Source organism: Panthera pardus, unplaced genomic scaffold (assembly GCF_024362965.1).
Source record: "Panthera pardus isolate Hobbes unplaced genomic scaffold, ASM2436296v1 HiC_scaffold_15, whole genome shotgun sequence".
In the NCBI taxonomy this organism is placed as follows: domain Eukaryota; kingdom Metazoa; phylum Chordata; class Mammalia; order Carnivora; family Felidae; genus Panthera; species Panthera pardus.
Window position 1 is genome coordinate 50,611,979 of NW_026526710.1, and position 20,750 is coordinate 50,632,728.

General features: G+C 38.2%; 1 protein-coding gene across 30 annotated transcripts in view; it reads left to right on the top strand.

Moving 5' to 3' along the window:
• DTNA (dystrobrevin alpha) overlaps nucleotides 1–20,750 on the top strand; it is a 355,255-nt gene that overhangs the window by 191,591 nt on the left and 142,914 nt on the right. Inside the window, exon 1 of one of the 30 annotated variants that reach the window (XM_053902553.1) lies at nucleotides 439–610. The exons of the other annotated variants lie outside the window; for them this stretch is intronic. The gene's annotated coding sequence lies outside the window, so the exon portion shown is untranslated. Of the gene's footprint in view, nucleotides 1–438; nucleotides 611–20,750 lie in introns of those variants that run through there. 30 annotated transcript variants of the gene reach the window in all.

Genomic DNA, 20,750 nt, shown 5'->3' on the forward strand with positions numbered 1-20,750 from the left:
TCCGTGTTTATTGAATTATTTAACTTTTATATCTATATTTAAAGGAGCTATGAGACTATTGCTCCTTTTTTTTTTTGAGTTAGTAACTGGTGTTTAAAAATACTTGGTTGGAAGAAGTAGTAGATAATGATCAGTATTTTGAGGGATTAGTGGCAACTTAAAAAAATGCGTATAGTTATTTCATTTGTTTCAGGGCTGTGGGGCCCTTTTATTCTTATACCTCTGCTATTCGTTTCTTTTTTTTTTTTTTCCTTGCTCACGAGGTTGAGTCAGCAACAGAAACATATTCAAATTAGACTTGTCATACAGAAAAAAAAAATCTGACTTTGTCAGGGTGGGTGGAGGGGAAAAAGGCAACTTTTTGTCAGTCTTTTGTATTTCAGCAGCTGGATTCATTGCTACCATGGTAACGGACCACATGATGAGGTGTATTAGATTGCTGTGCGTTGAGCACAAGGGGAAGAATGAACACAGCGTTTTATTGAAGTTAAAGGTTGCTTTGGAGTTTCTTCTGTGGAAATGTGTAAGGTCAAATACTATAGCTTTCAGCATATGTAGTACCTTAGAGGAAGAATTAGGGGCATGTTGGTGTCTTTAACTGCAAAACCAGGTAAGGTACAACTCAATCTATGAAACTGAACTCTTCTTCTGTTGCAGGAGCAGGACTTGCTGGGTGGAATTTCACTGTCGCCCCCACCCCCAGCCCTCCGTGGGCACAGGACAAATTTCTCCCTTCCCCTGCTCCCAGCTCCCTCGCCCCCCCCTCCCCGTTTTCACCCTCTATTAATTTGAAAGTCTAAAACACTGTGACTTTTTTTCTGGCACTTTGGTATGCGTGTGAGGCTGTGTGTGCAAGTAGAAGTAAGAAAACTGGAAAGAAGTAATAAGAATGCAATAATCCATGTCTTCAGGTCAATGTAAAACAGGGCAAAATGTTTCCTTGTTTTGAACTTCAGAAATGGTCCGCTTTTCCTAGAGGACACCTTGTTCGTGGTATCGGTCCTAAGCTGCTTGTCTCTTATACTAAATTAACAGTAGGGCAAAATTCCCCCGCGTGTTACATAGTGTATTTGTTGTATTTGGGCATTTATTCCTCTTTCATCCTATTCCTGCCAGCCCCATCTAACATGAGTAGTTCGGTTTTATCTACAATTTTTACAACATATTTTATTTCCGTTTCGTATTATGTTCTTTCAGGCATTGTGGTCTATATGCTTCAGAGGATTTGAAAATAGAAGTAGATACAATACGGGTTAGTATAAAAGGAACTCTTGCTTAGAGGCTGGAGAGAGCCGAATGTAAACAATGCGGTGCGTGGGGAACCTTCCATTCTCAGAGCACAGAAGCCTCTCCCTGCGTTGTTTACACATCGCCCTAGCAGCTTGCTTCAAAAGAGGTGCCTTTGATATGCGCAGAGCAAGTTAAAGGAGAAAATTTCTTTGCTAATAACTTCTGTTGCTTCCTTCGTCGCGGTTTCTATTGATGTCTGTTGTTGGTCTTTCTCATCAGACGTTAGGACTGACTTTAATTTTTTAGTCAAGGGCTAACTTAGCCAACTTCTCTCGGCTTGGGAGAAACTTGTCCTGGCAGCGTTAGAGACAAAGCCGAGCTAAAACAGGAGCAGAGCCCCGCTGTTACTCAAGCGGATTCACTCTCCACCTGGAGTGTTTTCATACACGAAAGTCTTTCAAAAAATACTTTCCTAGCTAAAGTCGATTATTTGCCACTAACTGGCACTGACTTGGATAAAAGCCAAGAAATGATCCCAAGTTTGGTCATATACCTCTCTTTCTTCAAAAAGGGAAACAGCTTTTGTTATATCCATTTATGCTCTGTGATTTTCATTGCTATTTCCTTAGTCTCTCTAATTTTCATACATCTGGGTCATCTTCTAACTTTGCACAAGGAGTTATAATCATTTTTTCAAAATTTTTTTTGCCATAACTTCAAATAAAGGGCACTATTTCCATGATAGCAAATATCAAAAGTATTGTAACAACACTGAACAGGTGTAAAATGCCCATGCTTGTATCTGAAATCATTCTTTCCTTTTACCCTTTGTTGTTTTGAACATGGAACAAGCTATGATCATCAACTCTGGAACATAGAATATACTCACAAGCATAAGTTGTTATTAGCTAAGAACAGGAAATTCCCAAGAAGCAGTGAAAGATGGTACCTGGTAAGATATTTTAAAGTGTGAAATTCTCAATATTGACAATACCTGAGGTAGAAAGTGGTCTGTTTTTATTAAAGGAAAAATAAGGAAGGGAAGGAGGCCAAAGGAAGGGAGGGAGAGTCAGAGACAGAAGGAGAGGACACAAGAAAGAGAGATGAAAGGTAAAGATAAAAGTGTAAATGATCTCTTAACCAAGCTTTCTTCTTTCCCAGCAGTACTGTAACGGGTTAAATATCTATATATAAAGAAGAGAGATGGAGTAGTGTGGATGAAGTGAAATTACTGAAAAGTACGAGCATTCTCCACTATTCCATGTTCGAAGTACTTGATCAGGCTTCAGTCCATTCTGTAATTGGAATGAAAACAAATTCCTCTTGTTTCAGTTCCTGTAGTTTCTATAGTCTCAGTCTTTGGGCTAAGATATCAGCCAGCTTAGCCATTAGAGCTAGATGTATGTAAAAAACAACATATATCCAAATTTCTATGATTTTTATACACCTGACACCAGGCCATATGTACGGGTCCATTTCTCAGGTCATCATACCTGAGATGTCTATAAGATGGAAGCTCCTACTCAATTTTATTTTTTATAATAACTGTATGTATTTAAGGTAGACAACATGATTTGATTCACACATTTCACTATGATAGTGAAATAATTACTGCAGTCAAGCTAATTAACATATGTTTCCTCACATACTTGCTACTTTTTGGTGTGTGGTAAGAGTGCATGGAATTTGCAAACTTCCAGTATGCAATATACAGTATTATTACCTATGGTCATTATGCTGTACATTAGATCTCTAGACTTGTTCTTCCTACATAACTGCAACTTCGTACACGCTGACCAACATCTCATTTCCCCCACCTCCCCATCTGATGTGAGTGAGAACATGCAGTATTTTTCTTTCTGTGTCTGGCTTACTCCACTTAGTATAGTGTCTTCTAGGTTCATTCATGTTGTTGCAAATGGCAGGATCTTCTTTGTAAATATTCCATTGTATGTATATATCACAAAGTCTTTATCCATTCATACATTGATGGACACTTAGGTCATTTTGTATCTTGGGTATTCTGAATAATGCTGCGGTGAACATGGGAGCACAGATATCTCTTCCATGTACTGATTTAATTTCCTTTGTGGATATACCCAGAAAAGAGATTGTTGGGTCTCTGGTAGTTGTATTTTTAGTTTTTTGAGAAACCTCTTGTCCATAATGGCTATATGGAAGTTTCTTTTCTAGTTGTTTTGATATTTACATTCTTAAGGTACAAAATGATTTTTGATGTGCCTGTTTTAAATTAGAAATGTTGCCAAAGTGTTTTAATCGAATCATATTTTTGTCAACCTTTCTTTAAATCAGGCTTTATTTTTCATTTTGAATGATCGGCAGTGTTTCTTAACATTTTAGCTTTAATTTCTAGAGCTCCCTAGCCTCTCAAATAGCTAATTATCTGCGTTTACCTCTATTAAGGAGATAAATGTTCAACAGAGCCATGATGAAGAAGAATCATATTGACTCTTATAGCTTTTTCAATAAAATTAATGATAACTGTTGAACCCCAAGACAAAATTTCTAAAGATTGATGACTCTATCAGCTAGATATTCCATTTTTAGGAATTGTTATTTTTAAACCTATGACTTAATTAAAGTGGGTTTTATTATTGACAACTATGTAATTTTTTTGTATGAAAAGAATTGGACTTTTTAAAAATATTCTTAAATGTTTCAAATGAAAGAAAAGTAATGGCACCGTGATCACAATCATGATGATGACAATGGCAATAATGATTAATTCAGAGAATAAGATAGACTTTATTAGAAAGCTCTAAGCTCTGTATGTAGTAAAAGGCCAATGTTTTTTTAAAAAAAGTAGAAATTTCTAATGGTGATTTTCAGATATTTACTTTCAAATTTAATTAATTCCATTAATAACATTTAGAACTCACTAACAATAGGTGTTTCTGTTATGTTATCAGAACTTATTATAAAGGATGTTGACTTTGTTCAATAAGCATTGGAAACTTTCATTAATAATGATTAAACTTATCAATAATTGTGCAATATGTAGTCCAGTATCTGATAGGAAAAAAGTAATTTCATTGCTAGGAATGAACAATTTGTTACATTTTTAATATACAAAAAGAAACAATCAACTGGTTCCACTTTCATGATAACATTAGCCTGATCCATTTTAGAGTGATATTATTATAAGAATTTCCCTCTACCTGGTATGTATATTATGAAATATTCACTATTGACACCATTTCAATTTTTTAATCATCTTTTTAAATTTTAAATTATTTTTAAAATAAATAACAATATTTTATGTCTCAAACCTATTAATTTGTGTTTGTTTGGGGAATATTATACCCAGAAATATCACTTGCCTCTACCTACCCTCACATGAAAGAAAATACCATATGGATTGACAATTCCAATATATAATGTGGTTCCACCAAAGTAGTAGAAGAAAATACAAAACTTGAGATAGAAAGTTATGCTTTCAATGGCAGAAACCACAAAGTAATGGTTACATGAAGTTATTACACACCTGCATAGCTTCCACTATTATCAAGATGACTCCCTAGAATTGTCCATTTTTTTTTTTTTTACCAAGGATAAACCTAAACTGATACATCATAATCACCCAAAGATCAGAGTTTACCTTATGGTTCCCTCTTGGCATTGCCCATTCTATGGGTTTGGACAGATGTATAATGGTATCTGTCCATTATTATAATATTACACAGGGTGTTTTCACTGTCCTAAAAATCCTCCGTGCTCTGCCCTTTTATCTCTCCCTTCTCCTCCACCCTCTTTCCTGGAAATCACTGATTTTTTTTATCGTCTCTCTGGCTTTGCCTTTTCCAGAATATCATATAGTTGGAATAATACATTATATAGCCTTCTCACATTGGCTTCTTCTACTTAGTAATATGCATTTAAGGTTCCTTCATGTCTTTTCGTATCTTGATAGCTCATTTCTCTTTAGCCCTGAATAATACTACATTGTCTGGATGTATCACAGTTTATTTATTCACTCACCTATTGAAGGATGTTTCCAAGTTTGAGCAGTTATGAATAAAGCTGCTGTAAACACCCATGTGCAGGGTTTTGTGTAGACATAAGTTTTCAACTCCTTTAGGAAATAACATGGAGTAGGATGACTGGATCATATGGTAAGAGTGGTATCATTTTGAATTCCCACCAATAATGAATGTGAGTTCCTGTTAGTCCACATCTCATTAGCATTTGGTGTTGTTGCTGTTCTGGATTTTGAGCAGAGTTGCCTAATGGTATCTCGTTGTTTTAATTTGCTTTTCCCTAATAACATATGATGTGGATATCTTTTCATATGCTTGTTTGCCATCTGTATATCTTCTTTAGTAAGGTATTTGTTTAGGTCATTGGCCTGTATTTTAATTGCTTTTTTTTTATTGTTGAGTTTAAGAGTTCTTTGTATATTTTGATAACAGTCCTTTATCAGATGTGTCTTTTGCAAATATATAATCTGTCTGTGGCTCGTCTTCTCATTCTCTTGATATTGTCTTTCACAGAGCAAAAACCTTTAATTTTAATGAAGCCCAGCTTATCAATTATTTCTTTCATGGATTGTGCCTTTGGTGTTGTATTCACTAATTATTTTTAAATACCTACAAATTAAACAAATATCATTTTAATCCTTAGCAAATATGTTTAAAAGAGAGAAGCAGGGGGAGGAGAGGGAAATAATACCCGATGTTAAGGAAAGTGTGGAAAATGGGAACTCACATCCATTGCTTTTCAGAGTATAAATTGATATTTTTGGAGCAGGGTAGGGTCAACATAGCAATGCATAGTAAAGGCTTTAAATATTATATACCCTTGGACCCAACAATTCTACTATAAGGAAAATATCCTAACAAAATAAATAGTCAAACATATACAGATATAGATGATATAGATATAGATATAGATATAGATATAGATATAGATATAGATAGACACAGGGTTTTTCATTGTCATGGTGTTTATGTGTAAACAAGAGCAGCCATTCTGAAGAAAAAGAATCTGAGAAATGTAACAAACACACCAGCTTATATTTCTGCTCTGATAGCTGTAAAGTTGTAATAGGTCACAGACATGGCTATATGTTTATCTAACTGTTCCACTTCTCTACTCTTTAGATAGAACATGATTAGGCAGCGTCATATAGAGAAAAGGGTCTTGGCTAAAGATTCAGAATGCCAGGGTGCTTCAATGGACTAACTGAATTAATATAAATATAGGAACATCAAGCATCATTAAAATCCTAATGTTAGAGAGTAGAAAATAAAAACCTGTGGATCTCTTTATCCATTTAGTTGCATTTGTCTTCACAACTGGTGTTGCAAATAAAAAGCCCCCATATCAAGTGGAAGAGGGAGGGTTCATTTTTGTAATTTCACTGAAAGAATGTGCCAAATGGTAAAACATGGAATGCTTTGACTTTGGTGGAAAAACGGTAAATATTTTGGATAGGATATACTTCCCAAGTATTATTGTTTGAAATTTACTCAAAATAAATTTCTTCTCATATAAGGATGGGCAGAGGATAATTGGTCTTGACTGTAAACTCACCTTTAGGTGTAGTGAAGAGGGCAGAGATCTAGAGCAGTGTTGTTCAGTAGAACCTTCCATGGTGCTAAACATTCTATGTCTGTGCTGTCCAATGTGGTAACTACTAACCACCTATAGCTGTTGAGCTCTCAAAATATGACTAGTGTGACTGAGGAACTGTATTTCTAATTTTATTTAATGCCAAGTAATTTGAGTTTAAATGGCCATCTATGACTAGCACTTTCTTATTGAACACTGTGGCTCTAGAATTAAGCACAACAAATCGGGTCGTTTATTGAATGTGGGCATTCATTTCAAACATTTCTGATGAATAAGGGTGATATAGGATAAGAAGGTGAATATTCTTAGTGAAATTTCCCTTTCATTCAAGGAAATACTTAACAGGGAGATTGTTTGATTCTATGACTGTAAGTCCAAGATTGTTCAGAGAAATCTTGGTCCCAAATATTCTTTTGCCTTGCTCACTTAAGAATTCTAGCGACTATGAGAAAGGATAACAGTGAACAACCAGACGAAGAGATACACAGGGTGAGTTCCAGAAGAGTGCCGAGCGCAGGCATTTCTGTCCCAGTGGAGTTGGGGTGCACCACCTGTCCTGTCACAATGGATGTGTTCACCAACACATCCAAACCCCATACTTTTGGTATTTCTGGAGGTTTCATCAGTTTGGGACAATCCATCATTAATCACTCCCCCTAGAGAATGGGGATGGAGCTGAAAGTTCCAAGCTTCAAGTCATGGCTTGATCTTTCTAGTGACTGGCCCCCATCCCAAAGCTATGCAGTTGCCCACTGATAGTCATCTCATTAGAACAAAGACACTCACTCCTATCATTTAGAAAATCCCAAAGTGTTTAGGAGCTCTGTGTCAGGAGCCAGGGACAAGACCAAATATTAGAACAAAACATGGTTCTAATGTTCTTATCACTTAGGAAATGACAAGGGTGTTAGAGCTCTATGCCAGGACTCAGGGGCAGAGACCAATATATATTTTCTATTATTTCACAATCAGACACTGTACTCGACATTGAAAACAGAGTGACAGTCCAGAGTCCCTAGATTCAAAGTTTCCTTGAAATATGATTAGGAATCATAAGACACAGACCAGATGTTACAGAGGAGGGGTGAGAAAAATGTTTTGTGCAGAAGGAAGCATTGGGATAAACTTTAAAAATAGTGAGCATTACATGGGAGATTGGGGAAAGGAAGATCTATAGAGAGGGAACAGTTGGGAAAAATCAGGGAAAGGTGAGAATCAGAAATTTCTGAAGACATAAGCGAGTCATGAAGACGTAACAAGAATAGAACTCAGAAGGTGTTCAGGACCAGATCGCCATCACCACTATCATCACCACCACCATCATCACGTATTTGTCTCCACCACTGTCACCACCACCACCATCATCATCATATCGTCTGTCACCACCACCATGACCACCACCACCGACTGGGGGGAAGCCATACCGGATGGACAGAAATAAGTGAAGAAGTTAATGGTACAGTTCAGAGCAAGGATGAGGGAAGGAGGGTGTAAGCTCAGGGCATGAAAGCAGAAGTTGAAAAAGAGTCGATTTGAGATGTGTTTTGCCAGTTGTCTGTCTTACAGTAAGTCAGGGAGAGAACATCTGGCTTATTTTTTAAGCCTCCTTGAAAATCGTCAATTACTGCATGCATCACTGCAGCAAGATTATCGTGGCCAAGGAAACAGAGCATATCGAAGATAATGCAAGTTTTCCTAACAAGACCAACTTTCGTAAATCATCCTGTTGGAAGCAAGTGCCACTTACTATCATCTGTGTTCTTGAAGCATGTGGCACATCACAGTATTATTTGGAGATGTGGTAGAACTGAGGTTATAAAGAAATGTAACTTTATATTTATAAATTTTTCCCTTTTGTTAAAACCTTAATGTTCTTTGATATGGACATATAGTGATGTCTTTTTTCTTTCTAACACACACGGAATTTTAAAATATATACTAAGAACTCATTGAGAAATGTCAGAACACCGTTCCCTTTATCATTGTAGAAGTAGTCTCGTAAATGAACTTCTGATTTGGGTATATTATTATTCTCCTGCCTTTGTGCATTGAGGTGGCTTTTTTTTCCTCTTCACGGTATATCCTGGTTCATTCACAGATTGGAAGATAATAGAAGCATCAGGGCCTCTACTGTTTTCCAAGAAGTTATTTTCAATTTCTTCTAAACTTGGATGGTCACTGTGGTTGGAGAGGAATATTGGGAAATGTGGGGGGCGGGGGGGAAGTGGACGAGATGGAATGTTGTCTTGACAACAAAGAGCAGGAAGGAGGAGAGGGGTATTGCCCAAGGGGATCCACAGTAGTCTGACTATCCGGAGGACAAACCAAATAGGGTGAGGAGGGAATACCAATGTGCTGGCCATATAGTTCTTTCCAGTATGTGGGACGGCAGTGGAAAATCCAAACATACAGGAGGACGTACAGAGCACATCAAATGAGAGTTCTGTACATTTTCTGATAAAAAAGCAGAACACTTTCTGAATGCCAGGTACAGTTCTAAAAGTGCTTAGTTTACTCATTTGTTTTTAAGTTGAGGAACCCTCATTTAGAGAACAACACCTAGAACACAGAAATCATTGAATACATGTAGTTATTATCTCCGTTAATCATCACAACAACCCCATGAGCCTTTTATCATAGATCATCTTTAGTTTATGCATAAAGAAACCAAGGCTAGAGAGGTTAAGTAATCTCCCCAAGGGCTTACAGTTAATAAGAGAGAGAGAGAGAGACAGAGAGAGAGCGCGCGCTCTAGTTAATGGACTCAACCATTATGCCATCTTGCCTGCTCTTGATCTATGTAAAGTCTATTATATGTAAGGGGATGATACTTATAAAGTGCTTTCAGAGTATCTGACAGATAGTAAATTCTTAAGGATGTTAGCAATTATTATTGTGTAATAAGATTTAGAAGATGTTCTGATATTTATGTCATTCTACATAACACTGCTGAAAAATAGTAAGATTTTTTAGGGCAGCTTTGGCTTTTTTCTCACGTAGGTGTGAGTAAAGCTTTGTTTACGAGCATGCCCATTATAAAGTGGAGGAAGCTTCTTTCCACCCACACATTATCAGTCGTTGCACTGGCACAGTTGATGTTTTCACCTCAAAAAAATGTGCCTTATAGAACTGTTCCATATACACATCTACACAACTCTGACCTTTTGACAGAGAATGACTACTGCGACCTGTATGGTACTGATGTGAACAAGTGAGATTCCCTTCCGTGCTTGGTATTTGAAGAACATGTCAATTTGCTCATTGCAGTCTGACATTTGCATAACCTAAGGGAGTTCGTGAGAGGCTGGCAGCCAGGAAAAGGAATCAGGCCAGAGGATGGAAAGGCATAGTCATAAGGGACTGGATTGGTAATAGAGTCTTCCAGGTCATGCGGGTGATTCCAGGCAGAACCCAGCTAGACCCTCGTACACAGTCAGACACAAACTTGGACTCTGATCTGTTTTGCCTGTAACATGGGTTAGTTGGGGGTAGGTGGATTGTCATCCTCTGTACAGAAGTAATTTCATGGAAAATGAGGTGGCTTGCAATCTAACTGAAGTAAGAATGTCAACAGACGCAGAATTAAAGATACTTAGTATTACAGACGCAGACAGTGAAAGAGCAGCTCTGAGGCTGGACTTCTGGACAGAATGGCACTGCTGTGGGTTGTGCGTGAGAAATGAGCAAAGGAGGGTTGAGGACACCATGGCTCAGGCTGGCAGAAATGTGAGGACTGTGGAAGGAGTCAGGGGACGGCAAAAGAGAGCAAGGCAAAGCCTCAGGATGGGTGACCAGCAGTTGCCTTGTCTTCTGGTTCGGTCACTTCTATCGCTCCCATTGTCTTTATCTGTGACGTCAGTGGTTTGGCTGATGATGTCACTGGGAAAGTGTGCCAGGCACTACTCCAGTAAGAGGATGAGGAAGGAGACCAGCTGTCCTCCCTCCACTCTGCTACTTAGGGAAGGGCAGGCTGGGGGAATGAGGTGGGAAAATCTATCTTTAGATATTTATCCTCTGCTATGCAACCCTCATCTTAGATGGCTACTTGCCCATGAGCTTAAATGGCCGTAGTTTCTTTGAACTATTAGGGAGTATGATGATCATGTTATGATTCATGGGGTCTCCAGAGTAATCTCTGCAAATGTTATGTGTCATTTATTATCTGGAGAAGTAACAAGCTGTTATTAACCATAATAGCTAACATGTGTATTGTGGTTTGCTGTTTGCAAAGTATTTAGGTTGCATTATATTTGAACCTCCTAATATTCCTACAAGGGAGATGACATCATTATCCGCTTTTTAAAGATGAATGAATGAATTTCTTGGAGGCACTGAGCCAGCAAAGCATGGATTTTAATGTGCTGATTTACTGAGACATGCTGCTTCCCTCGAAGTCCCTCTCACCTTTAAAAGTAAAAATCTCCTTAGTGATAGCAATTTGCCTTTAGAAGACTTCTGTTACAAATAAAGAGCTCTTGCATTTATTCAGATTTATTCAGATTGAATCCTCTTTTTTCTCCATACTTCAAGGCAGTTTATGTACACAGTAGGTATTTAATAAGTGTCACCTGCCTGGTTATTGTCCCTTTGTAGTAATCACTGTGATTCGCATACACCTGATGAAAAAATAATTTTGAAGTAAAGGGAATAGTCAGAGATTGTAATTCCAAATGTGGGAAACTAATGTGAATAAAAATGAGAAGCAATTCTTTTTAGTTTAAGAAAAAGGTGTCACATCCAACATCTAAACAAGTGGATTTAAAATAATTCCGAAAACAAAAGGCAACAAGGCAGATGCTTTATGCCTATGTAAAGCCAATAAAAGGAAATGATTCTGAGCCTCCAAACAACTCTCTCCCATCTTCATGCAACAACCAAACAATATTCAATTTAATCCTACCGATAGGATTTATCGGAACAATGTCCCGTTCCATTCCTAGGTATGCATTTTGCTCTCGTATTATCCAATCTTCTTTACAACTGTTTTCTTACCCAGCACTGCTCATGAGTTTAGCTGTCTTTCTTGTCTCCCAGAGATATCAAAAAAACTCTTCCCTCTGGCTAGTTCCGTGTGAGCATGGGGGTTGAAGTCTCAGCAGGAGAAACAAAGCCAGTGTCAATGCTTGCCAGCAACAAGTGTTTCCAATTTGGCTTTGCTGAAGTTCCTTTACTTCAGCTAGTGCTGCTGTCGTTGGGGGTTCCTTCTGATCACACTTTGCCTTAAAATGTAAAAAAGTTGTTCTGCATTGCAACATTTATTACCTTTGGTGTTTAACATTGTATCAAAATAATCCTTTGGGTTTAAATGTTCTCTTCTGACAGTAATGCTAAGATCTGAGACTCCTGTTTAGGATTAGGGTCGGGCAAGAAGAGAATTAAGATGAAGGGCAGCTTTGCTTACTAGCTATTAAATATATTATAAGGCTGTAATTATAATTAAGTTGAACTATAACTAAAGAGAGTGTTGATACAGAGAAAACCCTGGGGTATAAACAAATACTAGCATATGTATTAGTATATGCTAAACAAGGCAGTGCGTATCAATAGGGAAGATTATTATTATTATTATACAGTAAGTTTTATGGGAAAGGAAAAGGTCTTCATTTGTACTACAAAATAAATTCCAGCTAGATTAGATTTAAATACTTACAATAAATCAGACTTTAAGTATTAGGGAAAAAAATAGAAGAATTTTTAAAACAGCTTTATTGAGATATAAGTGACAGCATACCATTATTTACAGTGTACAAATGAATATGTTTTGATCTAATGTGTATACCCTTTAAACCATCTCTAGAATCCAGAGAGCATTTCTGTCATCCCCAAAAGTTTCCTCACGGCCCTTGGTTATGCCGCCCTCTTACCCCTTCTCCATATCCCCAAGCAACCACAGACCCACTTTTGCTCACCATAAATCAGTCTGCATTTTCTAGGGTTTTGTATATGGCATCATATGGTGCATACTCATTTTATCTAGTTTCTTTCACTCAGCATGGTTATTTTCGGATTCAACCATGTCATTGCATGAATCAATAATATGTTCATTTTTATTGCTGTTTGTTTATTGTTTATCCATTAATCTGTTGATAGACATGGAGATTTTTTTTCAGTTTTTGACTATTACAAATAAAGCCACTGTGAACATTCATGTTCAAATATTTAAATATATGTATATTTTTTCTTTCCTTTTGAGTAAATATCTGGAGGATTTTTGAGTGATCTGCAAAAGGAAAGGGTCTTATCAGTATAAAAATGGAGGTTCATAGTGGGAAAAAGTTTTATTTGACAACATTAACATTTTTAATTTCTTGACATCAAAAACTGTCATTGACGAAATTCTAGGTGAATGATAGTCAAGAAAAATATAGAAGGAAGAGCTAACAGTGGTAAGAACTTGCTATAGACAGGGCATCAAAAGCTGTCTGTTTGCTATATCAGTTCCTCTACACAACAGTCGTAAAAAAGAGACACTGTTATCCCAGTTTAAGGCACCCTACATCTTAACCAATGTTCTGTGCTGTGTCCTTGTGTAGACAGGGCATATGTTACACGCAGATGGTATACTCGTCAGAGAAGTCCAGCGTCGTAGTGCTGAAAAGTGTATGTGAAACATAATAGAAATAATTCATGAGATGCACCTCTCGTCCACATAGGTGAGATAATAGGTCAGTAGCCTTAATATAAAGAACTTTTGCAAGCCACAGAGGAAAATGCTAAGAGTCACGATGAGAAAGGGGCATAAATATGTAGCTCACAACCAAGTGAAAGTAAAAAGGCATGAAAAAAATATTAAACTTCACTTTTAATCAAAGAAATAAAACCTTGCTGTATCACCTTTCAAAGTAGCAAATATTTTTAGATGTTTTATTGTTGAGTTGTTTTGCTCTGATAGTGGCAATGTCATGCTAGTGAGTTTGGAAGCCATTCTCACACTTTATTGGTGGAAATGTAAATTAATACAATAATTCTGGAAAGCAGTTTGACAGATATCAGTATGTATCGGTGACTTTGAAAATAACTACACCCTTTAATAACAATTTCCTTTTTGAAATCACCTGGAGAAATAATGTGAGAGGGATACAAATGTTTATGTACAGGCATCTTTCTTTTTAGCATTATTTATAGCAGTAAAAAAATTGGATATATCTTGTAACAGAAAAACGAACAGTGAAGGTCATTCTATAGCTAAGAAATCCTATGTGGCCACCAAAGGGGTGTTTATCAAGCTATTTCATAAATTATCAGTAGGAATGGAACTTACTACAAATTTTCTGGTGAGCAGTTTGATAATATTTTTAATTGACTTAAAATGCTGATGAACATTGACTTAGTAATTCTGCTTTTAGGGCTATCTAAAATGGAAATACTTTTACACAAAAATTTGCAGGCATGGAATGAATCACAGTATTATTTAAAATAATCATTTTTTAAACAACTAAATCCCAGCAAGGGATAAATTAAATAATTTAATAAATTTAGTAGATTATTTAATAGATTAAATTATGGTACATTCGTATGATGAAAACCATCTAAAATGTCTTATAATAAAGCGTTTAGTGAGAGATACTATACTTTATGATAAAATATCATCTGTCATCGAATCCTGATATTGAAATTGAAAAGTAGAGAAAAATAGGAGAAAACAAAATGTTAGTAGTGATTAATGTATGGTAATACATTAATTTTTCTACCTTTACTTTCCTGTGTTTTCTAAGCCTTCGTCAGTGAATATGTACTACTTTCGCAATGCTGTGATAGAAATTAGATTATAGAGGCAGAATTTGAGATAAAATGCTCAATGTGAACATGCGGAAAAGAGGCAAGAAGGATATCAACCAAAACATTAATAGCAGGGTGTTGATTTTTCTTTTCTATAATCTTTGAAATTTTTCTAAATAGTAAGGACTCAGGGCAAAAACAGTTTTGAGAAAGAAAAGGAAAAAACAAGGCCCTTTCGTTAATTTGAGAAAAAATAATGCATGAGGACAGAAGGGAATTAGAATAAGCTCTTCCTACTACAGGAACAAGAAATACCTCTCCAAGGAGTTTAAAAGGAGGAAGTGGTTGATGTAAATAAAAGAGCCCAGGTGCCCTTGGCTTCATGCTTGTTTAGACTCCAGAGACCCAGAGGACATCCCCAAAGTGCTATCTTTTCTTGTTTCTGGGCTCTGCTCGTTTCTGCTTAACTGTATTCCCGTGAGTCCTACCCAAACAGCATAACCAGATCTGTGTCTCCCACTCACCCACAGACAGGGGCTTTCCAGCTGGCAGGTAGGATGGCCACCAGCAGCCCCTAATCACATACCGCCCCCCTTGGCGTCCCCAGCGGGGAATTCTTCTTAGTACCTCAAACAAGATCCCAATAAGTAAGCAGCAAAGGCTGGCTTGGGTTGGATGCACAGCGCTGAATGGTCACCGTGGTGGGGTGGGTGTGTGGGCATTCTACTGTGTCTGAAGGGAAACAAAGTCAGCCCCACAGCAAACACTGGAATAGATGACAAGAGGGGTTAGAGGTGAAAAGGAGGAAAGGGAATATTGGGAGGACGGTGTGACAGATGTCAGTGACAGAAACTAGAAGGTACCAGGGCCAGGCATTCGACAAAATTCCCTCACTCAGTCCTCACAGAATTGCATAAGGTAAATGTCCTTCTTGAAATTTCAAAGGAGGAGATTGAGGGTAAGAGAAACTTAAGTTATTTGCCCCAAAATGTGCAGGTAGAACGTGGACGTGAGGGGATTCGAACTAGGGTATGTTTAAAGCCATAGCCAAACCTCCTCTCCCAAATGTTTGTCTTTCTTACGCTCTACGGCTGCTTCATCTGCAGTCAAGGAGCAAAGAGACATTTTATGTTTCCGCATGTGAGAAAAGGCAAGGGGGTCCACAAAAGCTTTCACCTTCCAAAAGGAAACATTTAGGTGACTGTCCGTCTGTCTCCCTTCTGCGAACACGGCTCTGAGCAGGACTAACACAGAGAACAATATACCAGAGCAGGTGTGGTAGGTAAAATGTTGGATATTTTCCATACGCTAAAATCAGATGCGGGCTTCCAATGTGTTGAACGAATTCCACACTCAAGTTTTTAAACTTTTTCCCAGAAAATTGGGCCTCTTCTGTATTTGACACTCAAAGAGTATTTTAAACAGCATGCTAAGTACTCTTCAGAAATATAAAAGTCAACATCATCTGGGGTGCCTGGGTGGCTCAGTCAGTTGAGCGTCCAACTTCGGCTCAGGTCATGATCTCACCTTCGTGAGTTCGAGCCCCACATCAGGCTCTTTGCTGACAGCACAGAGCCTGGACCCTGCTTTGTACTCTGTGTCTCCCTCTCTCTCTCGGCCCCTCCCCCACTCGTGCTCTGTCTCACTCTCTCTCAAAAATAAATAAACAGTAAAAATACATACATACATACATACATACATACATACAAGTAAACATCATCTAAAGGAGGATGCGAAGACAAGAGATGGGAAATGCAAGGTGGAGAGACATAAATGGCCACCTAGAATAAATGGCCCTTGTAGGTCTGGCAGTTCCCCAATCAAAACAGATGATCTAAAAGGAACCTAAGTTTATTTATACCTGCTGAGGATTTACTCTACCTAGTGATTAAACCTCCAGCACACACCAGCTAAGTTTAGTAGAGCTTTAAGAACCCAGGATTTGTGTTCCCTTAACCTTCTTGTTTCCTGCCCTTGGTTCTGCATGAAAAAACTCATCTCCTTACAGTTCCAAGAAATAATTCCCAAAATAAACGTAGGCATTTGCTTTAACCAGGACAGTATGTCCCCAGTTTTCTTTCCAAAGCCTACAGGATGTACACGTCGCTCTTGATGTCTGTCCACAAGTATAGCAAATTCAAGTTCTACATTTGCTCCCCAGCTGAGAGTCTGTGCTTTGGCAAAGCTGCATATAGTGGATAATACCCATGAAGGAACAGCTGGATGAGTGATTTGTAGTAAAAAAGCACTCACAAACTCTTGGGATTTATTTAGCACAATCTATTTAGTTCTTCATTCAGAAGAAGGAAAATTCCATCCATTAGGTAAAAGTACTTGGAATGTTAAGCATTAAAGAACCACATGAGTGCTGGGGATTCCGACGTGTGAGAATAGCCAGCCATTACTTTGGTTGGTCTGGAGCTAAGTCCCTAGAGTCATAGGGGGTGAGAAATATGACCTTATGGCCCCTTGTGCCTTTCTTGACAAAACTGAGGAAGCCTGACAAAATAGGAAGAGTACAGACCTTAAGGCAGATTGAGGTTCAAATGTAATTTTCACACAATAACTAGCTTTGGGACCCCTCTGAGTCCCTATGTCCTCATTTGGATAACTCAGTTATCAGCTGGAACTTCCTACCCCCCCCTAAGGGAGTCAGATAAAGTTGGTGTGAACCAATTTGAAAGTGTAAGCCCTTCCCATAACCTTTGGGAATTCTTGGGGATTACTGTCCCTTAACCTATTATGTGTCTGGCTATAAGAGTATGCAAGCTGTGTTTTCTTTGCCCCCTTTATCAGATTGCAAGTGAAACCCTGCCCCTTTGCCAGTGTCCACAAACAATCCACTCAAACTGACATATCTACTAACTTCAATGAAGGTATGGGTTTGGCAAAGTCTGGGGGAGGTGGGAGGTGGGGCATCCAGCCCTTTTCATCTCTCTAACGTGATTCTTACGTTTCCTCTTCTTTTTCACTCCTCACACATGACTAGAGATTGTTTCTTAGGAACTGCAAATATTTTCCCTCCTGCTAGGCAGAGAAATCTAGCTCTCTTCTGTTCTTATTCCAAACATTCATACTCAAAATTCATCAAGATGCTTGCAGAACAAAAGGTTTTCCAATGGCATCTTCAAAAAATAGTCAAGATTATAAATAGAAAAAAAAAGAAGTTTTCCGTTATCCTTTTTAAAAAGTAATAATAATCAGGGGTGCCTGAGTGGCTCAATCAGTTAAGCTTCTAACTTCAGCTCAGGTCACGATCTCACGGTTCATGAGTTCGAGCCCCACATTGGGCTCTGCGCTGACAGTGTGGAGCCTGCTTGGGATTCTCCCTTTCTCTCTCTCTCTGTCCCTCTCCCACTCATGCTCTCTCTCTCTCTCAAAATAAATAAAAATAAAACTTAAAAAAATAAAAATAAAAAGTTATAGGGGCACCTGGGTGGCTCAGTCGGTTGGTTGAGCGACTGACTTCAGCTCAGGTCATGATCTCACGGTTTTTGAGTTCGAGCCCCATGTCGGGCTCTATGCTGACAGCTCAGAGCTTGGAGCTTGCTTCAGATTCTGTGTCTCCCTCTCTCTCTGCCCCTCCCCCTCTCATGCTCTGTCTCTCTGTGTCTCAGAAATGAATAAACATTCAAAAAAATTTTTTAATAAAATAAAAAGTAATAATAATTATAATACATACCTTGATATTTCCCAAGATTTGTATGAATTTTAGATATGAAGACATAAAAATCCTTTATGCATAGTAAATGCATAATAAATGCTGCTGCTGCTGCTAATGATGATTCTGTATTAGGTAGCCAGTGTTGGCAGTAATTGTATTCTCTGGGTCTCGCTTATCACAATTATAATTGATTATTTTTGCAGTCATATTCTCATGTCTGTCTTCCCCATAAACTGTAAGTTTCCTGGGGGCAGAAACTATTTCTGTCTTATCACTGTGTCACCAATGACTCATACAGTGCCTGGCCTGCATAGTTAACTCTTCGTTGCATTAATAAATAGATGAATGAATAAGTGGAGAGACACTAGGTATGGAGGATTTTTCTCTTTCTTTAGAGCTAGTGACTTCATAGGAAGAAGTGACAGGGCAGGTGAGGGATGGTGAAGTCGCGTAAGATGTTCTCCAAGTGTTGTGAGCTCTTGAAGAGTTTGGGAAGGATTAGCAGATCCACGGCTTGTCCGTTCATCCCTTATTACTCTGCATTTTCAGCTCTCCCCACCAGATTCATCTCCTACCTATTCCAATGCGTTTATCAGCCTCCCTAAAGCTTAAAAAAAGGATGAGAGAATCTTTGTTTGCCCACCTCTACAGTGTTTCACTGACACAAACCATGATCAATAGGCTTTCGGACTAGTTCAGGAAAACCCATCTTACCCATAATCTATGTGAAATAGCTAGCTTTTTTTCCCTAGTATTTTCCCATGGCAGATATGTCACTTCTTAGCTATCTTGCTGGATCACCTAATAATCTAACTTTAACATTATAGCATTTTCTGAAGAGGAAAATGTGCTGTAATGAGACTTGTAAATTAACTTTAGGAGTGTAACTCATTCCTGTACTGCGAAGTTGCCTTTATATGCAGGGATTGTATCTTGCAAAGCAAAGACACTGGATCTACAGTCACCCTCTTCTGTGGGCCTCCTCATCTGACAGTGCAGATTCTGAGCGCAATAAATGGATTTTCAACAGTGGTGCCGGATGGGAGCCTGAGTGGGCTGGGCTCAGCCCTCCTTCCCCTCTTTTCCCTCCAGAGCAACTGTTGTTTCTTTTAGATGCTTGGCTCCAGTTAAGGAAGTGATTTGAAGAAAAGATTCCATGGCAAAATTGAAATCAGCAGCCTGGAAGAGACTCTTCTATAATCCAAAGGGAAGATAATTAAATCACCTAACAAATATTTTTCTGAGTCTAGGGCACTCTTTCAGTAGGATTGTCAGATAAAATACAGGATGTGAAATTAAATTTGAATTTCAGGAGCAATTAATAATCTTGCAGTGTAAGGATGTCCTATGCAATATTCGAGTCATACTTATACTCAATCTGGCAACCTTATAATATGCCGGGCATTTCATAAATGCAAGGCAAGCATCATATGCCAAAAAGAGATCATATGCCACATCATATGCCACAAAGATACCATAAAATGAGTTGAATTTTTTTGCTGTTAACTTTATTATTATTATTATTATTATTATTATTATCATTACTATTATTATTGCACCATAGAGTGTTCACCCACCCAATCCCCAAATACTATGTCCTATGAAGTTCATACTATTATTTATTACTCATTTATAAATTGAAATCAATGGAAAAATAGTGTTCAATATACAGAATTTAACCTTACAACAAATATACACAGAAGGCATCTATGCCGTGGAGTTAGAAATTATGCTTCAATACCCTGCATTAAAAATAACCTATCTTGTGAGGGGCGGGAGGGTGGCTCAGTCCGTAAGCGTCTGATTTAGGCTCAGGTTGTTAGGCTCGCGGCAGTTCATGAGTTCAAGCCCCTCAGGAGGCTCTGTGCTGACAGCTCAGAGCCTGGAGCCTTTTTCAGATTCTGTGTCTCCCTCTCTTTCTGCCCCTTCCCCACTCACATTCATGCCCTCTTGCCCTCTCTCTCAAAAATAAATAACCATTAAAAATTAAAAAAAAAACTATCTGGGGGGCATCTTGGTGGCTCAGTCGGTTAAGCATTCGACTCTTGGTTCCAGCTCAGGTCATGATCTGTCGGTGTTGTGAGTTTAAGCCCCACATCAGGCTCTGTGTTGGCAGGGTGGAGCCTGCTTGGGATTCTCTCTCTCCTCCTCTCTCTGCACCTCCCCCACTCACACTGTCTCTGTCTCTCTCAAAATAAACAAAGAAACTTAAAAAATTAAAAAAAAATAACCTATCTAGTTCTAGACATGACAGAATCTGGGGAATAATCCTCTATTTGTTGCTCATATAATTCGTTCTTCCTACTGTACTGCATTCCCCAGTCTTGTCCAGAAGGGCATGAGATGCCATGAGGCAACTTCTCATCTTCTTTGGCTCAGGAAGATGTTAAAACTGGGGAGTAGTAAAAATTCATTTGTATTCATTTTCAAACCGCTGGACAGTGAAAGTGTCAGTATTTGAAGGATATTTGGTGTCTTTGGAAATAGTCACAGTTATCTAAAATTAACCATTCGGGGCTTACCTGAAACAGACTATTTGTTTTTG